The sequence below is a fragment of the Notechis scutatus genome, chromosome Z, assembly GCF_049901735.1.
Source record: "Notechis scutatus isolate UNSWTSFEM ecotype Mainland chromosome Z, rNotScu1.2, whole genome shotgun sequence".
NCBI lineage: Eukaryota > Metazoa > Chordata > Lepidosauria > Squamata > Elapidae > Notechis > Notechis scutatus.
The window spans coordinates 90056911-90078312 of record NC_142025.1 but is presented as its reverse complement, the minus strand read 5'-3'; the positions used below and the strand labels follow the sequence as shown (position 1 = coordinate 90078312).

Genomic DNA, 21402 nt, shown 5'->3' with positions numbered 1-21402 from the left:
CCCGAATCGATGCCTGCATTGCCCAGGCTGCGGTGGTCACTGCACTTCTGGTTGAGTGTGCTGTGATCCTCCTGGGCACAGGAAGGCTCTGTAACTCATAGGCCTTTGCAATGCAGGCTCTGAGCCAGCGACCCACTGTGGAAGGTGTCACCCTGCGACCTAAAGTTGATGGCTGAAAGGAAACAAATAAGGCTTCCGTCCTCCTAAAAGAAGAAGTTCTTTTGATGTAAATACGGAGGGCCCTTCTAACATCCAAGGTGTGCCATTTTTTCTCTAGTGCATGGGTAGGCTCAGGACAGAAATTAGGCAAAATCCACTCCTGTGAACGATGGAATAAGGAGTTCACCTTGGGCAGGAAAGTAAGGTCCAACTGCAGAATCACTCTGTCTACATGGAACAGATCCTTCCTGATGGATAAGGCCGCCAACTCTGAAATACGCCTGGTCGAGGTAATGGCCACCAAGAATGACACCTTCCACGTGAGAAGGTGAAGGCAGACTTCACGTAAGGGTTCAAATGGGGGAGAAGTTAGTGCCTGCAGGACTTTGGGCAAATCCCAGGTGGGGTAGTGGTGGACCATCGGTGGCCTCAGATTCATGGCTCCCCTAAGGAAGGCTTTCACCCTAGGGTGTTGGGCCAGAGTAGTAGAGCCCTTGACCGAAATCACCAAGGTCAAGGCAGCCACCTGTCTCTTCAAGGTATTGGGGGAGAGACCTTTATCCAACTCGTCCTGCAGGAACTCTAATACCTTTGCAACAGAAACCGCAGTGGGTTCTAACTGGTGACAAGTGCACCAACTGCAGAAAATCTTCCACGTTGCGTTATATATCCTGGTGTAAGGTCTTCTGGCCGCCTGGATGGTCTGAATGACCTTTGTAGAAAACTTCTCCCGTTTCAGGATCCCCCGCTCAAGCGCCAGACAGTCAACCGAAACCAGGCTGGATCTGGGTGCTCGATCAGGCCCTGGCTGAGGGAGATCTTGTGCAGGGGAATTCTCCAGGGTCTAGCGACTGACAGGCCCACCAGGTCGGCGAACCAAGGATGCCTGGGCCAGTAAGGGGCTACCAACAGAACTTCCACCCTCTCTATCAGTACTTTCCTGATTGCCCCCGAAATCAGGGGAAGGAGGGAAGGCATACAATAGTCCCTGGGGCCACCTGCACCAGAGAGCATTGACCCCTTCTGCTCCTCGGGCAGGGAATCGAGCAAAGAACCTTGGGAGGTGCGTGTTCTCTGGTGATGCAAAGAGATCCAGAATCGGGCGGCCGAAGCGTTCTGTCATCTCCTGGAATAGACTGGGATGCAGTCGCCATTCTGACTGGTCGACTGTGGCCCTGCTCAACCAGTCTGCCTGCACGTTGGATACTCCCGAGATATGTTCTGCTTGTAGGGACAACAGGTTTCTCTCTGCCCACCTGCACAATTGAGTTGCTTCCTGCATTAGATATCTGGAGCGTGTGCCCCCCTGCCGGTTTATGTGGGCCTTGGTAGCCACATTGTCTGTGAGGAGAAGCACATGTCTCCCCACCACCTCTTGCCTTAGATCCTTGAGTGCTAAGTGAGCAGCTCTGAGCTCTAGCCAATTTATGTTGTGGGCGAGCTCCTCTCATGACCACCACCCCTGGGTGACCTGGGCTCCCAAGTGGGCCCCCAACCATAGAGACTGGAATCGATGGTGATGGTAATCCTCTGGGGTTCCCTGTACAAGCATCCCTGATCCATGGCTCGGGACTGCCACCAATGGAGGGAACAAAGAACTGGCAAGGGGATGTGAACCTTCCTTGGAGAGTCGCCCCTGCTCGCCCTCTGGTAAGGGAGCAGGAACCACTGAAGGGTTCGGGTGTGGAAGCGGGCCCATGGGACAATCCTGATGCACGATATCATTTTGCCGAGAAGTTGAGACAGCAAGATGATAGGTGCCTCTCTGGAAGACAGGATCAGCGACGTGACTTCCCTGATACTGTCTCGACGCTCCTGTGAGAGAAAAACCTGTCCAGTCAAGGTGTCTATAATGGCCCCCAAATGCAAGATCCAAGTCGATGGTAATAGGTGGCATTTTCCAGGTTTAACGAGAACCCATGCTCTCAAAGAATCCTGATTGTTGACATCAGATCATCCTCTGCCTGGGGTCTGGAAGAGCATGCTGTCAGGATGTCATCCAAATAGCATTGGATCCTTATGGGTAAGGCTCTGAAGTGTGCCGCTACCGCTGCCAAGAGCTTGGTAAAAGTCTGAGGGGCTGATGACAGGCCGAACAGAAGAGCCCTGTATTGAAAATGGCGGCTGCCATAGCAAAACCTCAGGAACTGACGGTGGTTGGGGTGTATGGGCACATGGAGGTAGACCTCCGTCAAGTCTACCGAGGCCAAAAAATCTCCCTCCTGCAGTCCCTCTAGAATGGAGTGGAGGGAGTGCATCTTGAACCTTCAGTAGATTAGATGTCTGTTGAGCCCTTTCAGGTTGAGGATTGCTCGCCATACCCCCGAGGCCTTTGGAATCACAAACAATATTGAATAGAAACCCTGTCTCTCCTGGTCCACCGGAACCGGCTGGATGGCCCGAATGTCCAGCAGATGGTGGATCACTGATTCCATGAGATCCCTCTTTGAGGGGTCCCTGGAGATGGGGCAGCACACAAAGGCTCTTGGGGGGGGGAGAGAAACTCTAGAGAGAGACCTGACCGTAAGGTTGACAGGATCCAAACGTCCGTTGTGGTCTGTTCCCACCTCTGCCAGAACAGTCCCAGATGGCCCCTTATGGGGGATGAGGCTCGGGCATCACTTGTTGCACCTGAAGGGTCTGTTGGAACCCCTAAAGGATCTTCTGCCCTCTTGCCTCTGACACCCTCTGACGGCAAAGGCCTGTCTATCGGCCTGAGAGGAGGATCTCTGGAAAAAGGGCCTACTTTGATGGGGAAAGCCTGCCCCAGCTTCCCCCTGTTTAAAGAAGGGCTTCCTGTAGTAGGGATGAGACCTGTAATCAAAGCGCCTCCCCTGGGAGGGCAGGATCTTTCGCTCATCCCTGGTTTCCATCAAAAAGGGATCCAGGGCATCCCCCAAAAGCCTCTCTCCCTTAAAGGGAGCTGACGCCAGCTTCCATTTGGTTCTGGCGTCCATCTGCCAATTTCTTAGCCAGAGAAGCCTGCATGCTGTTATGGAAGAGGCCATGGCTCTGGAAGAAAATTTGGCTGACGTGAGGGTGGCATCAGCAGTCAATTGAGCCGCAGCTATAATCTTATTCAGGTCCTGATGCACCCTGAGATTTTCAGGTGGGATTCTGTCCTGTAGCTGCCTCAGCCACCGCAAAGAGGCCCGAGTAAAAAAAGATGTGGTCGTCGATGTTCTGATGGCCCAGGAGTCGGCTTGATGAACTCTCCGGAGTGCCATCTCCTCCTCCCAGTCCTCTGTCTTTAGAACATCCTCTGCATCAGGTGGGATGACAGATGAGGAAGCTAGGGCTACCACTGGGCCATCTACCTTTGGCACTTCCATAATGTCCAAAAGGTCTTTGTCCACATTAAATAAGGCAGACTCAGACCCACTGGGGCGAGTGTAGATCCCAGGGGACTCCCACTGCTTTTTGATCAGGTTCAGAAACATCTGGGGCACAGGTACAGCGTCCACCACAGATGCTTTCTCAGTGAACAGGAAATCCTCCTGATCCTCTCCCTCAGTGGGAAGGTCCTGAGTGACCATGTCGTTTTTGAGATGAGCCATGCTCTTGGCCTTAACCAGCAGAGTCTTGAAAAGAGCCAGCTGGAAAGGCCCTTAAAGGAGGGGGGACCTGCTACCTCCGATTCCTCATCCGAAAAATCCCTTTCTGGAAGGAGGTCCCTCTCGTCTGCTTTCTGAAGCCTTTCTGAATTTCTGAAGGGAAGGCCGAGCGCTCTCTGAAGTGGACCGGCTGTTCAGCAGAAGCCTGCCCCTGCCCCTGCAGGACTTCTCTGCTAGGTTCCAAATAAGACAGCTGGCGCAGCTGGTTGACCTCTGCCTGCAATTCCTGTCTTATTGTCTGGGAGATCCAGGCTCTCATGAAGGATGGCATTTATTGCATCTGGGTCTCCTCCGGTCATAAGCCAGCTGCTGTAGGTGTAAAGGTGGCTGCAGGCACAGGTCTGGCACAGGGGATCTTTATGCCGCCATAAAGATCCCCTGAGACGGCTCAGAAAAATTGTGAGAGGTCTCAGACCTGATTTGGAGGTTACCCTGCAAATCATGGGTACTTGAGCTCCCAGGAGACCAGGCCATCATATACTGCCTATCTGCCAGTTGGTCTGGCTGCCTGTCATCTTGAGGAGGCAAAGTTTGAGGGGAGGCTCTGTATTCAGCCATCCTGGAATCTCTCACTGCCCTGTCAAACTGTTTGTCCATGGCTTTTTGTCTATGCCTGGCCTGTCTATCCTCGGCCCTAGAGGATCTCTTAGGGGCTAGAGCCCTGGCTCTAATCCTAGCTGCTGCCTCTAGACCCGCAGACCTGGGCTTAGGAGATTCCTTTACATCCTTCTCTCTACCTGATGAGGAACTGACAATTCTTGATCAGCTCCCTTGGTGGCCATCTTTGAGCCCGCCAAAAATAACTGTCACTTGACAGGGGTAGAGAAAGGGAGAAAGAAGTAAAAATAAAATAAAATAAAAAATATTCAGCCTAAGCTGTCAGCTACAGCCACAGTAGCTGTCCACCATTTCAGGAGGCTAGTGTGACCCAAAGTGGTGAGCTCAGCCCAGCTCCGCAATTCAAAAGCCGAGTCAAGGAAAAAAGGTTGAAAAAACGGCTGCCTCTTTGAATTGCAGCAAGCCCTGACAGGGGCTGGCGCTGGCTGCACCGCAATTATCAGGCAGACTCAAGCGTCTCGCAGCTGCCACGGTGCTCTGGGGACTGGATGGGGGGGGGTCAGGATTTAATCCCAATGGCCAGAACCCCCCCCCCAGGGACAGTTCTGGAGACGAACTGCAAGACTGTCTCTAAACGAAATAAATGGCCGCTGCCGCTGAAAAGGGACAGAAGCGTTTAGCGGCAGCTGCGGCTCATCCCAGGCAAGGGAAAGCGGATCGGAAGGAGGCGAGTTAAATAAGACGCCGACTCCTGCCCCAGCCCGGGCCACACAGGCTCTCAGGGTCATCTCCACTCAAGTTTTGGCAGAAAACAAAACAAAAACCAGTCCACCAGCAAGAAAAGTCAAAAATTTAAAATAAGAAGCAAAAAAACGCAAACTGGAACAAAGCCGCGAAAAAATGAAAGTGCTAAACCGGCAAGCCGGCTGTCAAACCTGATCTAAGCCTCTCTGCGAAAAAAAGCTTAATCCAGGGGGTGAATATTCTTCTACAATCCTAACTATTCAGATCCCTTAAAGGGTGGTCTGAATACGCTGAGACCGAGTGAAGAACTGGGGACCATTACCAGGGAGTGTGTCTTCAGTTTTTCAACTCGGTCTGCAGAGCTAGGAGACTAGAGACTACCCATCCTGGATTCTCCCTTTGGCTCAGTGGAGATGCTATGGTTCCTGTCCCCCTCATTTTCAAGATATACATATGCAATTCCTGATTATCCATGCTTTGGGAAACCTGTTTTCTACATCATTATCTTCCATACATAAAATTCATGTCTAAGCAGAAGTACTGGAAAAGTAAGCCATCTTGCAAAATAAATTTACAGAAATGTTTACTTCCTCTCCATATACCATATATGGTTTTGACATATAGGTTGATTCAGCCCAAGGTGAAAATCTCAATGCCTTTGGACTTCTGATGAGTGAGACAGATATTTCTTATATATGAATGCCATATAATCTGATTTAAAAAGAGCTGACATAGATCAGCATTAAAGTTTTTGGAAAACTACTAACAATCAAAATAAAATAGGGCTGATTTACAAGGCAAAAAGCTCATATTCCTGGTAATAATTCCAAGTATTACTTGTCACACCACTTTTTCCAGAGATGAATTAAAGTAGATTACAAATATGCTATTAAAACATATTAAAATATACATATTTTATCACTAAAGGTTTTTGTGGAGTGGGAATCAAACTTTATATATAGCAGAGAAGAGTCACTGAAAAATAAGTGTACAGCAATTAACAAATATTAAGTATAGTGTATCTCTGTTTCAGGTACAAGAGGTCTGGACATTGTTTTGGCTGAGTCACCTGGTGTTTAAGATCATCAATTGCATTCTGTGATTATATTTTTTAGAAACCTCTCTAGTTGAATATGCCTCCACTCCTCCCACACATATACGCCACACAGTCTCTTCCTCGCATTTAAAAAGCTGTGAGATATCACAGCAGGAAGACAAGGAGGACACAATTACAAGTAAAGCAATCAAGTCTGCTGATTGAAGAGCCTCTATTAATAGCCAAGAGTGCAAAATACAAGAGAGAGTATTTGAAGAGGCTCGTGTGGTCCTTGTCACATCCTCTCCCTCCTTCTCTCCCTTAAGCAAGAATTCTCAACTTATCTGCCCTCAGAGAACTTTTAGCCTTGTTCTGAAATCAAGTAGTTGAAGTAATCCCAAGGCACCCAGCACAAGAAGTTAACTGCTTCACCTTGCATGGTTTAATATTTTACCTGGGCATCTTTCCTAGCAATCCCAGCTAGGATGAACTTTTAAGTTATTTATGTCAGACTTCTAACCAACTTCTCCACTCTTCTCTTACTCAAGATAGCAAGAGAGAGAGCTTGTGATTTGCCCAGCGTTGTCATGTGAGTTTGCTGAGCAAAGACTTGAATTTGTGTGTATCTGGTCCTAATCATATACTCTAAGTGGAAAACTACTCTCTCTCTCTCTCTCTCTCTCTCTCTCTCTCTCTCCCTCTCTCTCTCTCCTCCCTTCTTCTCAATTCAGCAATTCTGGATGGTGACTATAAAATCATTTTTCTGTTCTGAGGAAGAGGTTATCATATGTGTTTCTTCTCTAGTTAGAAGATTATGACCAGAAGATTAGCTTGTGCAAAACTGCAACGGAAAAGCTTCCCAAGAGACCAATTCTTGGTCTTTCACACTCTAACAATGAATCTTTTTGACTACAATTGTGAAACACACTTTATCTCTCAGGATCTGAGAAGTGATAAATGAGGAGGCCATATCCCTTCCAACAGAATTTTTTGTCATACTAATGACAAATTTTTCCATGCAAGCAATGAATACACACACAAAGAATGGCCTTGATTCTTGAAAAAATAGGAGACATTTTTGTGTATCTATTCCCACATGAATGAATCCTTCTGTGTTTTCTGCATCTATGTACATATGCAGATATATAAAACAGGTTCCTCTAATTACAGGTTGCTTCCAAGTAACTAGGCTGTAGAAGTCAGAGTCTAGCCAATCTTGATTGGTCATGAAAAGCTAAGCAGGGTCAGAACTGGTTATACTTGGGATGGGAGTCTTTCAGAATAAAAATCTTCCCAGAAAAAAGTCATTTCTTGTCAATAAAACAGCATAGCTACGACTTTAAAGTCACTGCACCAGGAATCAAGCTCAACCTGAAGAACAAAGAATTTTTTGGGGGGATGATATTAAAATTATATTGGCTTGCTCTTCAGATTAGTAATCATGCTTTCATCTTGGCTGGCTTTATAAACCCTTGCCAACATCATGGAGAAAATAATTGCATGAAAAAAACTTGAATGTCATTGAATTTCAACATGCTTTGGGAAATCTGCGTTTTGCTATTTATCTTTCACGGAGCACTGCATTTTGCTATTTGTTTTTCACTTGTTTGGGGAGTTGTTGTTTGCTAAGTAATATATTGGTTTCAGGGTTATCTATCTGCAAGCACTGAAGCAGAACTCTGTTTCAGCACTTCTTGTTCCATATCTTGTTTTGGGATAGAGGGATCTTTTTGGGTTCGGAGAATATACAATTCATTACTTTTAAGTTATAGATCTATCCCACATAATCATCCTGTGCCATAGCTAAGGGAAGGCTTATTCAACTGTTTTCCTTTGCAAATAACATTTATTTGAAGCTGTTAATTTATAGATTGTCACGCCATTAAAGCAGCTGTGACTTGTGTGTATTCAAAATATCTTTTTCTCTCTCTGCTACCCATATTTTGATTTGGTTTTTCTTAACACAAAATGTGAGCTCAGGTGTTTTATTTTGTTTATATACCCAACAATTACATTCAAATCAGTAAAGATGGGTAATTAAGATGTATCTAAGATTCTGCTTAAGTATGAATACCCTATCAAGAATAAAGTCTACAGTCTTATACTGAATAGAACTTGCTCTGAGTTGGCAGTTATAGGATTATTGTTTAATTAATGAATTGATTAATGTTATATTTTCTGGTGGCTATAATTCCAAGCAACCATAATCTTCAAGCATACAGTCATTAATCAATATACATATCTTCAGTTTCCCTTTTTTAAGACACAAAAATGTAGCCACACCATTTCTGTTATCAGATACCTTTTACCAAGAACCTAGAGGCAAACTAGATGGACTGAGGATTTTGCAAGGATATATAATGAGTTTTTAGCAAAAAAAATATGAATACAGACTTGCTTGGGTTAGAACAACCAGGTCTGGTCTGCAAAAATCTGGGCAGCAGGAAATAGGTACAGGAAATTGTAATTGTTTGCTGCCTGATGTTTGGCCAGATTTTTGAAAGAGCTATGCATTGTTCATTACTAAGAGGTCTGCTGAAAGCCATAACTATTTGCTTCCAAGACCTTCCAAAATCCATCTACTATTTGTTCAGCTGTAGGAATATGTGTTGTATCTTTGAAAGGCAAAGAGCCCTTAATGATTTCTTGACTCTTCAGATCAGTTGGCAACCTTTTTATCATCATTAGTGTAGAAAATAATAGGCAACTCACTAGATATTTTACTTCATCTTTATATATTTGTATCCCACGTTTATTATTTTTACAAATAACTCAAGGCAGTTATATCTTCCTTCTCCCATTTTCCCTGCAACAATAATCCTATGGTTTGAACTGAGAGAGAGTAACTGGCCCAAGGTCACACTGCTGAATTTCGTGGCTAAGGTGGGACTAGAACTTATGGTCTCTTGCTTTGTAGCCTGGTACTTAATCACTAGACTTACTGGCTCTCGTAATTTTTGAATTATAACTCTGATAAACCTTTACATGCTGGGGACTGATCAGAGTTTAAAGCAGGGATGTCCAACCTTGGCCACTTTAAGACTTGTGGACTTCAAAGCTGGCTGAGGAATTCTGGGAGTTGAAGTCCACAAGTCTTAAAGTGGCCAAGGTTGGACACCCCTGGTTTAAAGCATCTGCAGCATACCTGTGTGGTGCTACCTATACTTGGATGTAGTGAAATCCAAGTGCCTTAATTGCAAGCAGATTAGACTGCCAGTGTGAAACCTTTAAGTCTTATAGCCCTTCAGTAGGATCCTGTTTTTGATCTGACCCCCTGCACTTTATGCTGGCAGCATACAATTTGGTCTTAGAATGAGTTAATAATGAGTGCTGTGGAAACATCTTAGAAAAAGGATGGAACTCAGGTATTTTCTGCCATTTGAATAAAAAATAGAATCTTTCTATCTCCTTGGAATTTCTATCAGAAAGGTTTCATTACAGCATCTTCTCCACTTGTTTCTACTTTGAGTGCAATCAGGCCAGTCACCAAGCAAAAAAAAAAAAAAAAGGATTTTCCAGCTAATGGAATGGTAGAAATAGATTATGCACAATTTTCATTAGTATCCAAGAAGTACGTGTTTAGAACAGGAGCAGAGAAGACTCATTTCAGGATGACACAGAAAACCTGGTTTTAAGGTCTTCTATGCCAAAGGGTCACATTTTTTTCAAGTTGTTACTGTCAACCTATCCTGTGAATATGTCAGAAATGCGTCAGAAGCAAAAGCAAAGAAACATGACAAGAGAAAGATCAGAATACTGAATCAAAAAAATTGACAAGCAACCTGTCCCACATAAAGAAATCTAAATGATATACTGCTTCCTGTATTCATTTATCTTCTATTCATACGGTGCTATGAATATATCTTTAATAAAATTAAATTTAAGGCAGGCAACAAAAACAGGCAGTTTGAACTCCAGGCAGTCAGCAACCATAGCTATTGATTTTTCTAAAAAGAGAAAAATTTGGAACTGAGCAAAGCAGCCAAAAAAAATCACCAAGAGACTTTAAAAAAAAAAAGATGGGTGAAGGTCCAACTCTCTCTTCTGAACAAAGAATAACAGACGGGGCTGTAAAGAAAATTGCAGAGATAAAGCTTCATCACACATCATCATCAACATCAAAACTTTTAAAAATGAGGAGTGGCGAGATGGAAAAGTATCTCTTAATAAGTTATCTTTCTTGCAATTAGAGAAGCAGCATGAAAAGAAATGAAGAGATAAAAAAATAATTAATCAGAATAATTTGAAATATATGGAGAAATATGTAACACAAAAAGAATCCCTGAAATAATTTTTTCACAAAATGGCCAAATCTGAGCCTGACCCTTCCAAATCCTATTATTTATATGCCCTTAGAACAGGGCTGTCAAATGCCCAGCCAGTGAGCTGGATGTGTCACAAGCTGGCCACATCCCCACCCGGTTTAGCAAAGGGGAAAAAAGTCCCAATACATCATATAACGACACCATGATGACACCCCACCTTAGAAAATTACTGCAGCCTCTAGAAAATTGTTGCAGCAATGAAATTATGTTCCCATAGAGAGAGAGGAAATATGATTGAGAACTCATGGCCAACTTGCAATTCCCCAGCATCCCAAATCATGTTTCCATTCCAATCATTAAAACATCCCCCAAGTCTCCAAAACTATCAAAATGTGTCTCCGAAATTCACCCATTTTGTTGTCTATTCTGTGGGTAGGGAAGATTTGGAGTTTGTCTCAAAGATATTTTCTCCTTCCATTTCCAACCTTAAACCCACATTTAAAAGACCAAAAAGATTCAACTCCTTGTCTTCCTGGGATATCACTACCTTTGTGGTAACTTCACTTGTAGTTCTCCTGTTTGTCAGGAGCAAATTGCAGCTCCCAACTTTTATGTAATTGTCTAGGCCTGTTAAAATTGCCAGGTAATTAGGCAATACTCTCCCTCAATTTTGTGATTATCTTGCTTTACCTTTTTGTGAAACTGGGGATTAAGGGCAGAGTAGAAACTTTATAAATCTCTGCTGTACATTATTATAGGTATTAGCACACAGGTTCTTCACTCAGTGGAAATCCACTTATCAGGCTTCACTATTTAAACATCTTTAACTTTCTAATATGTGATTGCAGCATGGAAGGTTGTATATTCCTGCTAGGCAGCAATATTATGCAAATCTAATCCATGCATCTACTTTGATAGATTGAAAAAGGAACCTGCCATTACCTTCTGCTGCTATTCACATACAGTATCCAGGGCAGCTTCCGATTAGCATTCATCAAAAAGATTTCAAACAATGCAAAGTATACTCAGAAAATGCCAGCTGAACTGTTAATACTCAAAGCCTTCCTCAAATAGGAAGGGCATATTCTTGTTCAACTGAATTTAGCTAGAACAGCTGCCATTTACCGCAGGACCTTCAAAACCACAAAGGTTTAACTGCTGCCCAAGCTGCTTTGTGCAAATAAAGAGGAGGCCAGGACACTGAAGGCAAGCCTACACGTCAGCAGCTGGGTGTCTTCCGTCATATTTGCCCCTCTGTAAATACTGCAAGTACAAATCTGGCTTGCAAAAAGGGTGGCATATTAATAATTGTCTAATACAAATGCTGAATCAACTTTTTCTTAAAGGTTTTATTACAGAAACTCATTTTTCACATCCTAATGAACAAGATAAGCTTTCTCCAAAGCAGATAGGGACATGCCAAGCTTCTTAAACTGCTTGGAACTAATTTTAAAAGATCTAAGTGAAGCTGCTCTACTCAACAGTGAATCGTTATCGTTATGCTAGACATATGCATGTAGCAGAAATGTAAATGAATAGACAGCAAAATCCAAAATCACTCAACAAGCATTAAGCATGGTTATTCATTTATGAAGATTCCTCAATTCAACTTTGCCAATTCAGCTGGCTTGTTGCTGTTAACTGCAGACAATATGGAAGCTGCAAGCACTAGAAGCTGTATTTTGCAGGGATACAGAATAATAAGCCTAGAAACACCCCCCCTTAATGCTCACCAAGCTCTCTGTCCCCATGACTTTAAAAGGTTACCTTAAAAGAAATAGGAAATAAGAACCTTACATGTTATGAAACTGGACCAGTCTCTTTCATCCTACCAATTTGCAGAAATGCCAATGAACCCCACAGAACAGCACGGGGAGAGCATTTTGGGGAGAGGAAGGTTAGCTTTCCCTTTTGATAAGTGGTTTTTTGATACCCCACCACAACCCATGGAAGCATTTAGTGAAGAGGTGTCTTCTATTTCAACTACAGTATATTAAGAATGGGTGCCCTCTACATTCCAGATGTACTTTCCTGAGTACAGGATACATGGTACAAGGTTTTGCAAGGAAAAAACCTGACCTAATAAAAGTAAAAGGATCAAAGATCTCCCTAAGAAAAGCAGTTTTAACAAAAGTGCCGATACAATAGAATATGAATCTAGAAATTTCTTTGCTGATGTCCTTAATACTGGAAATAATATCCCATTGTACTCCAGTTTTCTTTTCTTGCTTCATTGTTTATATTTCTTTACCAATTAAACATTTTTTAAAAAACAAGAATGACTTCAAAGAAAATGGTAATAAAATCAAACCTTTGTTTTTTTAGACCACAGATGACAAGAGCAAAAAGATTTAGGCAACCAATCTAGTGAAGTATTATATTCATCTGAGTGGCTAGTATGAGCGGTGATATAACCTGCCCACAAAGAGGCCTTTTCCTCATCAGAGCTAAAATACCATGATCTCAAATTCAGAAAGAATATAGTACTCTGTCAAGATCATTTCGTCCAAGAAAATGCCTTGTTCAGAATGGAAAAATTCTTGACATAGAGGTAAAGGCAAAATTACCAAGGCCAATCTTCTCAAGAGTCAAGATGGTTAGGGTGGCATTGTTGTCATCAAAATGGGGATTAAATTGGAATTCACAAATATGCAATTTATGCCATGTTTCCAAGAATGTTGCCAACAGCTTAGTCAAGGCAAGACAGAAAAACAGAGATAATGGAACTTTATGGAGTCAGACTGAAGGTTAAACAGCTCCATAATATTTAAAATATTTTCAACTTTAGAGATTTTAATATTAAATGCATATAATTATATTCCTAATTCATATATATTTCATTTTACATATAAAATGACTGAGTATCTTACAAACCATAAAAAATAATCGAACAATTGGAAAACTAAGGAAATAAATTTTAAATAAGCCAGCTATAAAACAACTGTATAAAACAACTGTATCAAATAAGTTCAGAATTCAGTTAAAAATGAATAGTACATTCTAACAACATGAATATCATCATAAGGTAGATAAGGCCAAGACCATAGTTGGGCTACATCACTGCTTTTTAATATAGCTATAATGAATGCCAGCAATCAGAAGAATGAAAATGAAGATTCCAGAAATTATCTAAACAAACTTCCTTTGTTTTATTAAGAAGCATAAACAACATGGCTTTAATTTGATTGGGTTTATAATTTCTCTCATTTAATAATGTAAGACTATACAATCTGCTTTTGGATAGAGAATGAAAAACAACCATTGAACAGAATTCGAAAAAATGAGATTGCACTCTATATGATTATTTGATACATTATCAAGTAATCGAAAAAGGTTATTTGTACTATTAGTTATTATATTTATATCTTCTTCTATTCTGCTGCATTCTAATTAGTTGAGCAAAGCAGAGATATATGAGTGCAACTACTTAATATCATATTAAAAATGTATTTTAGAGTTTGCTAATGCCTTTAAACAATGGAAAGGGCAGGGACCCCTGAACATTTCATTGCAAGCTTTAAGGTTGTGGTCAAAATGGTTCCTAGCTTTTTTCAATGGAAGGACTAAACACAACAGAGCAACACAGAAAACTGACAAGTATCAGCAGGCAACAAAGCCAAAATATAATAAAATGGCACAACAATGAGACTAAGTGACATACCACACACTGATGTGTGACTTAATAAACTAATGCTTACTTCAGCTGCTTCAAAATTGCTTAGATGTGTGGATAAACAACACAAAGAAAAAGATAGATTATTTTCTTTTTTTTTGCCATTCCTTTATACACAAAAATCCATCATTTTTATTTTAAGGCAGCTATCCCTAAAATTATAGCCCTTCAAAATAATTAAGCTATAATTCCAAGGTTTCCTAATTCCTAACTGTTAACTGCTTAAGTCTGTCTTAAAGTGGTGTGGATAAATTATTAAACATAGAAAAGATCATCCAGCAGTTAGAAGAAATCTTTCAGATTACCCAGATTTAGCATCAGAACCTTGTTCTGTTAATTCCCCATGTTTATATGTGACATTGTGATGAAAAGGTTAACGTTATATCAGTTTTATAAACAGGTATTTGATACAGGTTTAAAGAACTTCTCAGTAATATTTACCTTTCTCACTAAGATTTTTGTTCCACTATTTTTAAGAAAGAGCATCCAATGGCATTATGTTAATTTGAAACAAGAAGTAAGAAATTCATCATAAGACCTCTGAAACTGTAATAAAGGACCTTGGGAGTAGAGAAAGAGATGTACCCTGGAAAGAATCAAATGAGTGGGGGGAGCCCATGGCTGCATAAGAAGACACTCAGAAAGGTCTCTTTAAGTAATCCTTCATAAATGAATAACAAACAGAAGATTTGTACTTTTAGAATTGCAAGATTCTGTTAATGCAACCTTATAATAAAGTAGAATTAGCTCATCTGGTCTGTTTCTTGTTTTGGCCTACCTGGAAAGGTCGGCAGAAATAAACTTTCTGATTACCTACTGTTGAACAACATATATGCCAATTCCTCTAACAAGCAAAGATCTAGAGGGATAAGGAAGCTTTTCCATGTTTGGTAAATAGCAATAGCAATAACAGACTTATATATTGCGATTTACAGAGTCATTATATTGCCCCCAACAATTTGGGTTCTCATTATATGAACTTAGGAAGAAGATTGAGTCAACCTTGAGCCAGTCGGGATTGAATTCCTACTGTGAGCAGTTAGCCTGCAACATTGCATTCTAACCACTTAAACATGTTAAACTTTTCTAAGGCAAGGCGGCTTTAGAAAATTTGAAAAAATGTTGACTGGAGGAAAAATGCATGAGGTTCTCTTGGAAGAAGTCACAACTTGCAAGATATATTTGCAAATCAGATTCCAGGCCAAAAAATGTTCATTAAAATAATCTTGCCGCTAAGAAAAATATTTTCACCTGAGATTTTAGAGATCTATTAAGCTTTTGTTTGGGCACAATTGACTCCATACAGACTTCAGGCAAAATAGATATCTGAGTGATTTGTAGTAGATTCCTAATAGTTGATCCTACCATTAAAGAGAGTGACATTACTCTCTCAGCCAATTTTAAGTGTCAAAATAAAAAGCAAATTGTTATGCTTGTCCACCTAATAATAATATTTAAAGGTCACATGCCACCCACAGAATGGATGGGTGTTGCTTGGTTCTAGTACCGAATAAAGAATCTTAAGCTACTCACATTCTCCGAGGCATCCTGTTCATTAACTCTTGCCTGCGTATTATTTTGCCCATAACTTTCATTGGGGGATTTTTGAGTTCTATCAAAATTTTCAAATTGGACTTCAATCAGCTCATTCAGAAAATGCAGGATGGTCAATATACTTCTGAGACATAGCAAAAAGTTAACACAGAAGCAAAATCACTATGAAAGGGTAGAAGGTGTGATGATGATAAATCATGGTATTGTGCCAATTTTTCAATGTAGTATATTTCAGATGCTGTGGTAAAACATAAGGGGGGAAACCTATTTCCTCTATTCTTTTAAACTGTCTATATCAAGTCTTGCCTCAGCCATGAAAGCCAGCTGGGTGACCTTGGGATAGTCATTTTCTCTCAGTCCAACCCATTTCAATGAGTTGCTGTGGGGAAATAGGAGAAAGATGTGTTGGATATGTGCATCACCTTCAGTTGTATGTAAAAATAATAAATTATAATAATTTGTAAAAATAATAAAAGATACAAACACAAAATATCTACATATCCTGTATTTTTCTTGAACATAGAGGCAAATGCCTGAAGGAAGTCCTTCATAAGGGCTGCCCTCTTAGGCATTTAATTGTAAGAAACAGACATTCATAGAATATGAAGGTTAGTTAGGCTCTTAAAGAGAAAATGAACTATGTATCATAAATTTGTGAGGATTTTCAGAAGCCTTTGAAAGTGAGTCATGAACACCATGCCTTGCAGTTGGGAAGTCTGCAGACTTAAAGTGTGTGAGAAAGCCAGTTTCTTTTCTCAATCCCAAATTTATATCAACAGATGATTCACAAGTTCCCAAACTGAAGAAAAGAGAAAAATGGCTCCATTGACTCCTGAAGTGGAGTCCTGATTTCCCCCCTTCCCATGTAGGAGAGGGACAGAAGTTAAAACTACTATAGGTCTTTCTTTCTTGCTTTCCCTCTATCATATGATTTTATTAAGTAGTTATCAAAAGTTTATAGAAAGAGAGAATTGAGCAAAATATTATGCAAATTACAGGAGATTTTCCAGTAATTTGCATAATATTTTGCTCAATTAATATAAATTCCCATTCCAGTGTACTAGGGGATTGCTCTGCAGCCCACTTGTTTCACAGCCCACAGATACACTTGCCAAAGTGTATGGTGCACTTTTGATGCTGAATACATGTAATGCAACAGTAACTATTTATCTACATAGCACCATCCGGGAAGCAGAACTTTAAACAAAAAGTGAACAGGTACCGTTTCTATTCAGCGATTGGGCACTTATAGAACTGCGGCGTTCGTTTCAACTCTACTAGGAGGAAAAGGAATTGCTGGAATGACGGTAATCAAAAAAGTGCCTTGTTTTAAATGTCCTTAGCAGTCCGAGGAGTGCACTTATGTCCCACACATCCCTGCGAAAGGAGTAGTTAAGGAAAACGCTTAAAATAAAGGAATGCAATATTTCCCAAATCTCTCCCCTCCCCGCTTACCTTAGGGTTAAAATGCCTTGCCCTTCGCAGGCCAGGCCTTTCCTAACTCTGAAGTAAGATTCTGCTGCCTTTGTCCAAGTCTTACTGCTGCTTCCCTCTCCGTCTTTTTCTCTCGCCGCCGCCGCCACCGCCTCCTCCGCCTCTTCTCATATGGCTAGATGCACTCCAGCCCTGCCATAGGGCAGCATTTTCTCCACGTGCTGCTTGCCTGAGCAGTGCCTGACTTCGCTCATTGGCTCATCTCCCGTGGGCAGAACACCGTACGCTTTGGGGGGCGGGGTGGAGCGGGAGAGAGTTGCAAAGCTTAATGGGAGTTGCAGTTTTTTTTTAAATCTGTGACTTCCGACTTTCATCTCGTGTGGAGGCAGTAGGGGGCCGGAAAACCGTGGACAGGTTGTTTTAGGGTGGGTTTTTAAAATACTTTTTTTCTATCGTTGTAAAGGGTATTTGTTTCATTAATTTTATCAGTGAATGCAAAAACCTAGTTACATTTAAAAAGGGTTCCTTTTACCCTCCCGTCTTTAGAAATAAATAAAAATTGCTTCTAAATGTGTTAGAAATCCCAGTGTTTGCGCGAAAATTTCTCCTTTTTCCTTCCAATTATAAAATTATAATTTTACAACTAGTTACTCTATTCTATGTTTTAAATAACTGTAGGTGAGAGTTCAACTACATTGTGCATCGTCTACCATTTTTTTTACTTCTTCATTTCATCAGCAAAAGTTTCTTACACAACAGCCCTTTAAAACTCCCAAGAAATTTAAAAACCAAACAGAAGTCAACAAAAACAAAAGCAATACTTCAATTACTCCTTAATAACTAGAAACAGCCCAATAGTAGCAGTTGCAGCCAATCTGCTCCCAGATAGTCATCATCACCAGCAAAAAAACAAGGCTGCTGGGTTAGATGGCCTGTTTTTTGTTAGCAAGCAAGGAACAAAACATGCTTTCAGTATTACCATATAGATATAGAAGAAATCCTGTGAATAATATTGTAGGTGATTAATTTTTCTTCCTTGTCATTGTCTTCTCACATATAACATGAATTTATATAAATTATACTTTTTCATAACTGTACGTAGTTGATGCATTGAACTGTGATTTATAAAGGTTTATGCAATGATACAGTTAAGATTTTTAAAAAGGAACAAAGCTATTCTTTTTTGTTTGGGGACAGTATTGCCATTGGTCTTGTCATTGGGCAGAGGGAAACAGTTTTCTTGCAAGGATAATCTTGCTCAGTGGTTTGTCTATGAGATTTTCTTCTTTAACTGTTAAAATAATTTAATTATTTCTAAATATGAAACTAAAAGTTAGCTACACCTCAAGTGTGGTTGTTTGCATAGATAATTTCAGCATTAAAATTGTTTTATTTTAAATGTAGGAAGCCCCACCTCACTCCAGATTAAAATATTCTTTATTAAATTTATTAATATTAAAAAGAGGCAGAATATTATATTTCCCCAAAGGAGAAATGGAGAAACATATTCTTAAAGGCAGAAAGCAGCCCCAGTCTTCCTGCATAGGAAAACAGCCTCAAGCAGAAGAGACTGATCTTTTGGAATGGAGATTTTGTATCCATTCAAAAAGACTGAGCTAATCTATTCATAAACAAAACTCACAGGAGGTTGGAGCTGATGGGATTAAAATCTACATTCCTTGACCCAAATTCTAAGGACAGGACATAACCTATAGAACATAATAGGGTTTATCCATCACTGTTAGAATTGCAAAAAAAGACAGAGCTCACTATATTGCACAACCCCCCTGGAGCATTGCAAATAAAAAAAAATCCCAGGACATAAAGATCCATCCACTCACTCAGCTATTTTGTCAACCACCCCAGAAACATGTAGCTGTCACTGAAGTTTCTGGCATCCAAATAAAAGAGATCTTCTTTCCAATCAGCCAGTTTCCATTTTATTATTTCTCCCGGCTTGGAACTGGACTGGATTTTTGTTCCTACATAAATAATGGAATAATGAAGCCATCTTGCTAACAGAGTATTTGACTAATGGCTTAGACATATTATTTCTTTTTCTGCCCATTTATAATATGAGAAATATAATGCAATGCCTATGCAAAAAAATATGAAAACTCCAATTTCAATATAAACTCAGATCTTTTCCTTAGGCAAATTATGAATTCAGCCTTCTAGAATAATTAACTTAGAACTTCCAAAATTTCAGCTAATATGACCTGAAATTATGATCTATCTTACAGAACTATTGTAAGAATTTTTGAAAGGATGTGCTGGTGTAAAAGTGAAAGTAGTGCAAGAAGCACTACTGTTAAAACTTCCCTAATAAATGCCAGAAACATTTTTGTTCAGAGAGGTGACTGGCTGAGTTCTTTCAAGAGCCAAACTTCATAAAATCTGTTAAATAGGATAAAAGACAGACTACATTTGCAGCTTGAATAGAACAAAAATTGTATGCTTCTAAATGTGTTATGGAATTGGTACACAGTTTGGCTGTCTAATGCTTCATTAATATTTGCAATGTTCAGATCACAGGATAAACTCCTACATCAAAAGAATAATAGGATTGCAACTAACAATTCACATCTTGCAAATATACTCCTACAGCACATCACTGTTGCTGATTCTGATAATGCAAGTTGTTTTCCACAGTTTTTTTTCTTTTTTAATTTCAAAAGAAAGGTATGCTGTCTAGACAGGTATGATACATGACAATGTCAGATAGGCAATCCAATTTGGCAAGAGAGTGAAAAAAGCTCTTGTATTGCTCTCATTTGCACAAAGAGGAGGTACACAAGAGTGAATAGATGAGAGCCTTGTTCCTATAACATGCTTAACTGGCTCAAGTGTGAACTTAATCTACTGTGAGAGCACTAAATGGATGAACAAATTGTTAATTAACCTGTAAGAGTTAGAAATAGCCCCAGACTGAAATTTCACAAAATCAGTTGTGTTATCAAAATGCTAAGTCAGTGAGATGCCCATTTTTTCTCATATCTAGTTCTTCATGGAGAAAAAAAAGCAGCTTTAAAAAATACATATTTCTTTTAGAAATACATATTTCTTTTAGAAAAGGAACAAGACACAGTTCTGAAATACTGACTGGCTATGGTTACTGAGCCAGGACTGCCACTGAATATCTGATCAATAGAAAGAAGCTGGGAAAAGCAAGACACTTTTATCAGTGCTATATTAATTTATCCTAGAGAAAATGGTCAGGGAGTCTGCAGTCTAGATATAGCATGTGATTATAAGGAGATCTGATTGGAATATGCCTGACTTGGTTATATGTGTACTACTACAACATTCATTGCCAAAGAAATCTAGCCAAGGTACCATTAACTTATTAGCTGAAGTAGCATATGACTACATTTTCATTAAATGAAATGTCAAATATGATTCTCATAAGCTGCTTATCTTTTTTTTTTTTTTTTTTTTGGTGCAGAGGATGACTTGGCAAACTGATTTCTTCATTATTTCTTTTCATTTTGGCTAGTATCCCAGCCATTTTTGCAATGGTCAATATGCTGACATTTTGTGCATATGTTTTTCCCTTTAAAGTCATCAGCTTAACTCTTATTAAGAAAACATCCATGTAGTTTTCTTAATAACAATGCATGGATCATTCTTGATTTGTGACCATAATTGGAACTACAAAGTCTGTGAAAGGAAGCTGTCATGTGAGTGAACTGACATATGAAAGCAATCCGGCACTCCTCACTACAGTTGTTAACTAAGAATCATGTGTCATTATCTAAATGTTCCTCCAATCCAAGCCATACTGGGCAGCTCCTGAGTTGCTTGACATGCCATTCTTTTGCTCTCCAGTCCACCCTAGCAAGCCAACTATCAGGCATTTCTTTATTCTTCAGTCCACCCCAGGAAGAACCAGTATGCCTTACTTCACTCCCCACCATCCCACCTCAAGCAAGCAATGGCAAGCAATCATTTGTCCTTCTGCTTTCTCTCCCAGTTCCCTGCATCAACCTTTCACCTTTTGCGCCTGGCAAAAAGGGTCCAAAAAGGAAGCAGCAAAGGCAGTGAAAAGGGTCTGAAAAGTAGACAATAAAGACAGAAAGGTATTTTTGTTGCAGCTACAGTGGCTGGGCACAAAAGGTGAAAGATTGGTGTGGGAAACTGGAAGATAAGATAGCTGGAGGAGCCATGCAGTTCTGGGACTGCTTACTGCCTGCAAAGTCAGGGTGCAACAGATGGGGGGAGGAGATGGCCAGGCAGGGGAGTTGAAGCATCCCTGTGGTTGTAAATGCAGGTGCCTGAATTTTAATCACATGATCATGAGGGTGATACAACAATCATCATTTTGGGTATGAGTCGTAAGTCCATTTTTAGCCCATCATAATTTCA

General features: G+C 40.4%; 1 protein-coding gene across 5 annotated transcripts in view; it reads right to left on the bottom strand.

Annotated features, from left to right (window-relative positions):
- The window catches only part of ACLY (ATP citrate lyase), a 75373-nt gene extending 58189 nt beyond the window's left edge, over positions 1-17184 (bottom strand). For 2 of the 5 annotated variants that reach the window (XM_087947895.1, XM_087947899.1), the window contains exon 1: positions 17059-17184. The gene's annotated coding sequence lies outside the window, so the exon portion shown is untranslated. Of the gene's footprint in view, positions 1-11318; positions 11338-16825; positions 16981-17058 lie in introns of those variants that run through there. The other 3 variants (XM_087947897.1, XM_087947896.1, XM_087947898.1) reach the window with 3 other exon arrangements.
- Positions 17185-21402: the final 4218 nt, after the last annotated feature.